Source organism: Lactuca sativa, chromosome 9 (assembly GCF_002870075.4).
Source record: "Lactuca sativa cultivar Salinas chromosome 9, Lsat_Salinas_v11, whole genome shotgun sequence".
NCBI lineage: Eukaryota > Viridiplantae > Streptophyta > Magnoliopsida > Asterales > Asteraceae > Lactuca > Lactuca sativa.
The window spans coordinates 220,889,433-220,896,476 of NC_056631.2; the positions used below are offsets into that span (position 1 = coordinate 220,889,433).

The 7,044-nt window shown below is 34.1% G+C and overlaps 2 non-coding genes across 2 annotated transcripts; both read left to right on the plus strand.

Moving 5' to 3' along the window:
* The first annotated feature begins 3,916 nt into the window (after window positions 1-3,916).
* Window positions 3,917-3,989, plus strand: TRNAR-ACG (transfer RNA arginine (anticodon ACG)). Its single transcript has one exon. It is a non-coding gene; the product is annotated as a tRNA-Arg (tRNA).
* An 85-nt stretch (window positions 3,990-4,074) lies between these two features.
* Window positions 4,075-4,147, plus strand: TRNAR-ACG (transfer RNA arginine (anticodon ACG)). Its single transcript has one exon. It is a non-coding gene; the product is annotated as a tRNA-Arg (tRNA).
* The last annotated feature ends 2,897 nt before the right edge of the window (window positions 4,148-7,044 follow it).

A 7,044-nucleotide genomic window follows, 5' to 3' on the forward strand; every position in this document is an offset into this window, starting at 1 on the left:
TTATATTCGGAATGGTGTATATCACAAAAGCTTGTGATGTTTTGGTTAGAATGGGTCGTCATTTTTCCACCCCAAGATATGATGATATCTCACCCTACTAAAACTCTAAGTCTTTTTTCGTCCATTTGTCTTGTTACTAATAACACAGGTTAATGATGAGTATTTAGGATTTAAACATATTGATATCACTAATTTTAGTCGATGCACTTACAGACTTACTGATACGTCTAACCGAGTGTCTCCTCCCATCATTTTTAACCATTCCTTTGCTAAAAATGTGAGGGGATGTTATTCTATGCATAGATGACCCATATTTGGGCTATGTTAGGATCATTATGTATAACCCATTACTTTCATTGTAACTGAAAGACCCCAAATTTCGTATTTATGAAAGACCCAAACTTTCATATTATTCCAACATTATTCTTAAGTTACTTCCTCAAAACATGCTACATGCATATTTATAAAACAATATTTTATATTGATAAAGTGATTACAAAGGATTAGATACAAACCGACTAAGTTTTATTACATTTCATATCTACCCGGGAATCTACTATTCATATACATACATGAACATTAAAATACATAGAAATAGTATTAACTATTCTAAATCTTTCAGCAGTATAAAACTATATTGGATACTCATCACCTGCAATTGTTAAATATTGAGAGGGATAAGCGATAACGCTTAGTGAATTCAATAAATAGATACAATATAATCTTATGCCTTATATATATCAATATGATAGAAGCAAAAGAGAACAAGAACAACAATATCATATGTGTATCATATGTCACGCTTTCAATATCAACTCAAGATTTGATTCAAAGATTTACGATCAATGAGACATAACAATTTCCGTGCTTGATATGCATCAATAAAGCTTTTGGCCCAAACGGCACAGAAGATATACAACTTCGGATTAACATTTTGGTATATTTCAGGCTTAAAGCCCTGCCTAACCATTTGCCAATACCATAGAATAGAGTTCATTCTCTTACGGAGTCATGCTCTACATGGTCAGAGGCTACATACCAATCCTATCTAACCTTCTGCCAATGCCATAGAATAGAAGTCATTCTCTTACGAGACATGTTCTACATGGCCAGAGGCTACATACCAGTACCACCGTGAATCTAAGTCCTTTTACTGATCACATGGTCAAAGGTATAACTTTGCTATTAAAAATAGCGAATAAAAATAACCCGGGAAAATAACCCGGAATAATAACACTGAAAAGCACATAGCACATATAACACATAACATACAATTGTTCCTATATATTGAACTCACCTTAAAATAATCGGGGGTTAAAAGAGTAATTTGAGCAGCATATCGGCTCCAAATATGGCTTTATTTGTTGAAAACCGGGAGAATTAGCTAAAAACCGGACTCTAAAAAGGTAGAGCTTCAAAACCGAAAAGATAAATTTTTTGGGCTTTACGGCACTTCGGGACGTGTTTCGGGTGTTAAAATTGACACCGGGGCTTCGGGGGATGTCAAAATAGTCAAAAAATTGAAAAAGGGGCCAAAAATGGCAATTTTCTAAAATTCATCGGCAAGGCTCGCAGGCCTTGTATTTATAGGGAGGAGATGCGAGGGTTCATCCGAGAAGGGGTGAGTCAGCGAGGGCAGGTGGCAGCGAGGGAGGAAGACACGCGACTCAGGCGAAGCTCGGACACGCGAAGGGGGCAGCTGGCGCTTCGGACTCCGGACCAAACACGCGTCGGACTTCGGACATGCCACGATTCGGATGACTCAGCGAGATCGAACACCTGTGTGAGGCGCGTCAGACGCACACTGGTCCGCGGTTCGGTTCAATCAGAAGGCTGCACATGTCGGACCCGGGTAGAGCGGCTACTGTTCATGCGAGATTCCCCGGGTCTTATCCATAATTTCTCGGTTTTTGAGCCAAAATCTTCCGAAATTCATAACTTTCGCATACGAACTCCGTTTTTGACATTCTTTATATGCACGCGTAGCTAAAATTATGCTCTACAACTTTCGTTTAGACTTCGTCGGCTAATTTTGACTTTAATTTTTATATTATTATTTTTAACAGACCGGGACAGGATAATCCGTTAAAAATTCATAACTTCTTCATCCGATATCCGTTTTCGTCAGACTTTTTACCATAGTACTACAAATGACGAGACCTTCAATTCTCGTTTAGGTTATGTCGGCTAAAAATCACTCGGTCTAAAATTCGAGTTTTTAGCTGTCTACTGCTAAGCTGAAATTTCGAAAAATCATAACTTCCTCATACGAAGTCAGATTTTGGCGTTCTTTTTATCGAACTTCTCGGTTTAACGAATACTATAACTTTCATTTAGATTAGTAAGGCTAAAAAGTAGTTTATCAAAAACTCACTTTTTACGTCATTCGGCGCCGTGCCGGTTTTGTCGCGGATCTTCGATTAGTCATAACTTCTTCGTTATAACTCGGATTTTGACGAGGTTTTCGCCTACGTGTTTCTAACGATATTATCTACAAATTTCAATAACAAAATTTTACTTATTTCAAATTTTATATTTTCGCTATATTTCACTATTTGGCTTTTAATTGGAATCTCATAAGACTTCCAATATTTTATGAGTGATTCTAAATATAGTTTTACTTCATTTCTAGTAAAAACTATCCGTTAGAACTCAACACTCAATTTCACATAATATTATTCTCTTTTATAATTTACAATACACGATTTCAAAACGTGTATGTTACAGTAACCCTCTATATTTAATTAATGAGGAATATTGGTTCAATATATTATTCTACAGTTGACAATTTTAAGTTCATTACATAAGTTTCATTTGTATTACTCATGGAAGTTGGGCTAATGAGTAAGACCATAGTCTATTTAAGTTTTGGTTTGCAACGTCTTTCGGTTTTCATATAAGGAGGTAATGTAGTTGTTTATGTACTAAAATAACTTGAAATGTCCTCACTTGATCAAATCGCATAAATTTATTTGTAGCTCCGAAAATCCGTCATGTATTGAAATGACTATATTTTGGGATCGGTGGCATCAAACAGTCAAAGAAGACAAATGTTAGGTTGATGAAATAAAAAAACGAAAACAAATGTCACTTAGAAACAAGCAACGTAATTTTACAGTAAGCACATATTCATGATATGTATAAGTGGTAATTCAACATATGCTTGCGATCCGGTTTTTTTTTCACTTGTTTCTAGGTCCCCTTTAATCCCTACATGGTACCACCAGGTACCGATTATACTGAACAAAAGTTCTTAGTCATAAGCCTTAGGGTCAGAGGCTCGACTCTTCAATCTCACCCTACAACTTACAAAGTAAGCCTAATTTAGAACAACTGAAGATTACTGCAACAAAGAGATTACAGGTGACTATAAGGTTATTTACAATTGGAACGGAAGACTTTGTCTATGATTGTGTGAAGAGATTTATTTTATATATTTACAAATGGAATTTAGAATATTCCAACTTGTGTAAAACACAAAAGAAAAGATATATATTTTATATATATCCAAGGGATTATGCAATATTCCATACTTGTGTAAAACACTTGGGAATCCCAAAGTGTCTTTTAGAACTAGTTGTTAATTATATAAAGTTCGTTTCTTTCGTGATATGCTTTTTGTGCGAAAGGTCTCAAGTGATTCTCTAATGTTATAACTTATGTTGTGTAGTTGTGTCTGTGGTTATTTTGAACATCTAGTGATATATTTAATACTTAATAAAATATATAATATAATAAAAGTTTGCTACTTATTCTAAATAAAAATATGTTATATAGAAATATTGTAGGTTAAGTCACAAGCGAAAATACTATAATGAAAATCACTCGGCAGTCGGCTCAAGTAGTAGGCTGGCCATTCCTTCCTATCAAAATAATCAACGATTAAATAGGACTAGGGAAAGCATAAAGGCAAAGTGACTCTGTGGCCCAATGGATAAGGCGCTGGTCTACGGAACCAGAGATTCTGGGTTCGATCCCCAGCAGAGTCGTACTTTTTGAATTCAATCAATAATCATTACTGCCAACCTTTTAGTCAGTGATTAAATAGTAATAGACAAAAAAAGAAGACAACTTGACTCTGTGGCCCAATGGATAAGGCGCTGGTCTACGGAACCAGAGACTCTGGGTTCGATCCCCAGCAGAGTCGTTCTTATATTAAATTCAATAATTAGATTTTACATCCAACTTTTTTAGTTTTTGTATCTATCTATTTGGCAAACGCAAAGGATTATAAATAAATTCCATGAATTTTTTTTTGGAAACGACAAATATATATTAAATAATTGGAACCTAGACCTAGCAAAGAACTAGATGAAGGACCAGACAGAATACAAAACAAATTGAAAATTACAAATCAGAAAACGGAAAGATTAACCACTCCTCCCAATTGCAAATAAATTCCATGGATGTTATGAAAGATAATCGAATTCCTTTAGTTAATATCTTTCAAGGAATTCAATTCCATAAACATTTTATGTATGACAATTTATACGTCACACCACAATAGGATAACAAAATGTGCCACAGCCGTAGTTTATAAAACTTTACAATAACCCACTGTCCCACACACGTGTTGCATTACAACAAAAGTAACAAAAACATGTATTTTAAGTCTTGTCATGCCGCCTTCGTCTCATTACAACTAAAGCATACCACTTGTTGATTTGTGTAGTCATTAGCCTAAATGCCCTTCTTTCCCACGTTTGATATATGGAGTAATCAAACTCGTCAAGGCATGGTTTCCATAATTTTTATTTCTTTCTTTCATTTATCACATCAATTTCCATCATCTTTCGTCACATATGGTTACGTGCTAGATTCAATTGGTTGGGACTTAGTGGCCGAGCCGGGACAAATCCTCAAGAGTGGCACATGAGATTTTAGAATAGCGCATCAGAAAGTTTACACTATGTCAGAAAAAGTTTCAAAAAAAAAAATACACTATACATAAAAAAAATTGAGGGTAGCCCGGCACCCAAGTAGATCTGCCAATGAGTTGGGTCATTTTAGTTTGGGCCTTATCTTCCATTTTCCTTTTAAAACTTTGTTATCCAATATTTTAAAAATCGGTTTTTAGTTGAACCTGTATGATGATCATTTTTCGGTTCAACCGATTCAACTGTCGGTTCAAAAAGTTTCTATAAGATTCATTTTTTTCCCCTATTTTCCTACATCCATATGCTTAACATTAACTACACATAAATACAAATTATAGATCAATCCAAATATATTAAAAAACATATAACTATAAGTTATACATCAATCAACGTAAATAAAAAAGAAAACAAAGTATAATATGGAAACAAAATATAGTATTAGATGAATACAACGTATTAAAAAATTTCATAACATTTATTATGTATTCTTATTCAAAGAAATCTAAATAGATATGAAAAACATCAAAGTTTGTTATGCAAAATGATTCATTTTCACGTGTTCTTATTTAATTTAAACAGTTCAACCGAGTTTTTGTAAAAACCGACCGACTCATTCTGATTCAGAAATACACACAAAACCGATGTTAGTTTAATTGCTCCCTTCTCCGGTTCCTGGTCGATTGGATAGTTCAAATCGGTTCTTAAAACATTGGTCTTATCGACCCTTTATCTTTTCTTTTGTATCATCCATACCTGCTTGAATGTAGTATCAAATACTTTCACGAACTGGTTGTGCGTGACTTTAATTCCCAAATGTAACAACCACGTTTCCTTTTTTCAGTTTTCACCTGATGCTCTGACAGATAACAATGCTTATTCTCAAAGAACTCGACTATGTATTGTTGCACATACTTTAACCTTGATAAAGTTGCACAAATTCTTCTTCTAGTTTCTTCATTATAATCTCAGAGTAATACTCATCCCCATATATAACTTTAAAATGTTCTCAGGTCAAGTTACAGATTATACCATCCCAAAGTTAACTGACTGTTATCATGAATTGCTGTCATTGTGGCTTCCACATGAGGAATGTTTAAGGTTGGAACATATCACGCATTGCCTTAGCCTCTTCTTCCATAATTATTTCACGCATGTTTGGTCGTTGTACTTATGGATTTATTGGTTCTTCATTCACATCCCTTCTAACTAAACCTTGGAATAATGTTCGACTTTCTTGAGGTCCGGCCATAGGCGGGTCCATTATGAATCCCGGGGTATCCGGGATACCCCTCAAAAAAAATTTAGTAGTGTTAATTTTTTTGGAAAAATTCGTTTTATGTTGCAGTTTTCTATCGGAAAAAAAATTAGGCTACCCTAAAAAAATTTAGGTTATTTCTAAATTGACCAAAATACAAACTATCCCAAATTGTCCAAAAATTTTAAGCCCACACCAATTAATTTTTTTGAAACAAAGAGGTATTAAGCTCAATAGTCTAATGAAAAAGGGACATAATCACGTAATTGGTATTCTGAATTGGATCGTCACTATGTGTCTTCGTCAGTCGACTTCTCAATTGTCGACTTCGAATATCTTCTGCCATTGCTGCGATCGTCGACATCCGACATCAAACATTCTTAATTGAAAATTTTCGGCCACCTCCTCGCTCGTCCATCACAATGAAACAAGTTAGTATAACCAAAATACTCATCCCTATTATGTATTAAGGTTAATTCCAATTCTATTTTTTTGTCATTATGTTTGAAAAAATAGAAATTAATAATTAACTTTGTTAAATTAGGGACTTAGGGTTAATACTTAATGATTATTTGTTGTTGAAACTTGAAATCAAGTTATAGCTGATATATTTTTATTGTAGATTGCTATTTGTTAATTTGTTGTTGAAACTTGGAATTAAGATTATAGTAGATATATCTTGATAAATGATAATTTGACTGTAGGTTGTTATTTGTTGACTATTGTTGAAACTTAAAATCAAGTTTATAGTTCATATATTTTGATTGTAGGTTGCTATTAAAAGTTTTTCAAAAGACATGTAGATGTTGGAGACAACAATGGTGAATGAATTTCCAAAAAAATAGGGCCAATGAAAGTAATCAAGTTCCACAAACTAATCAACCAATGCCAAAACCACAAGAAACACAATCT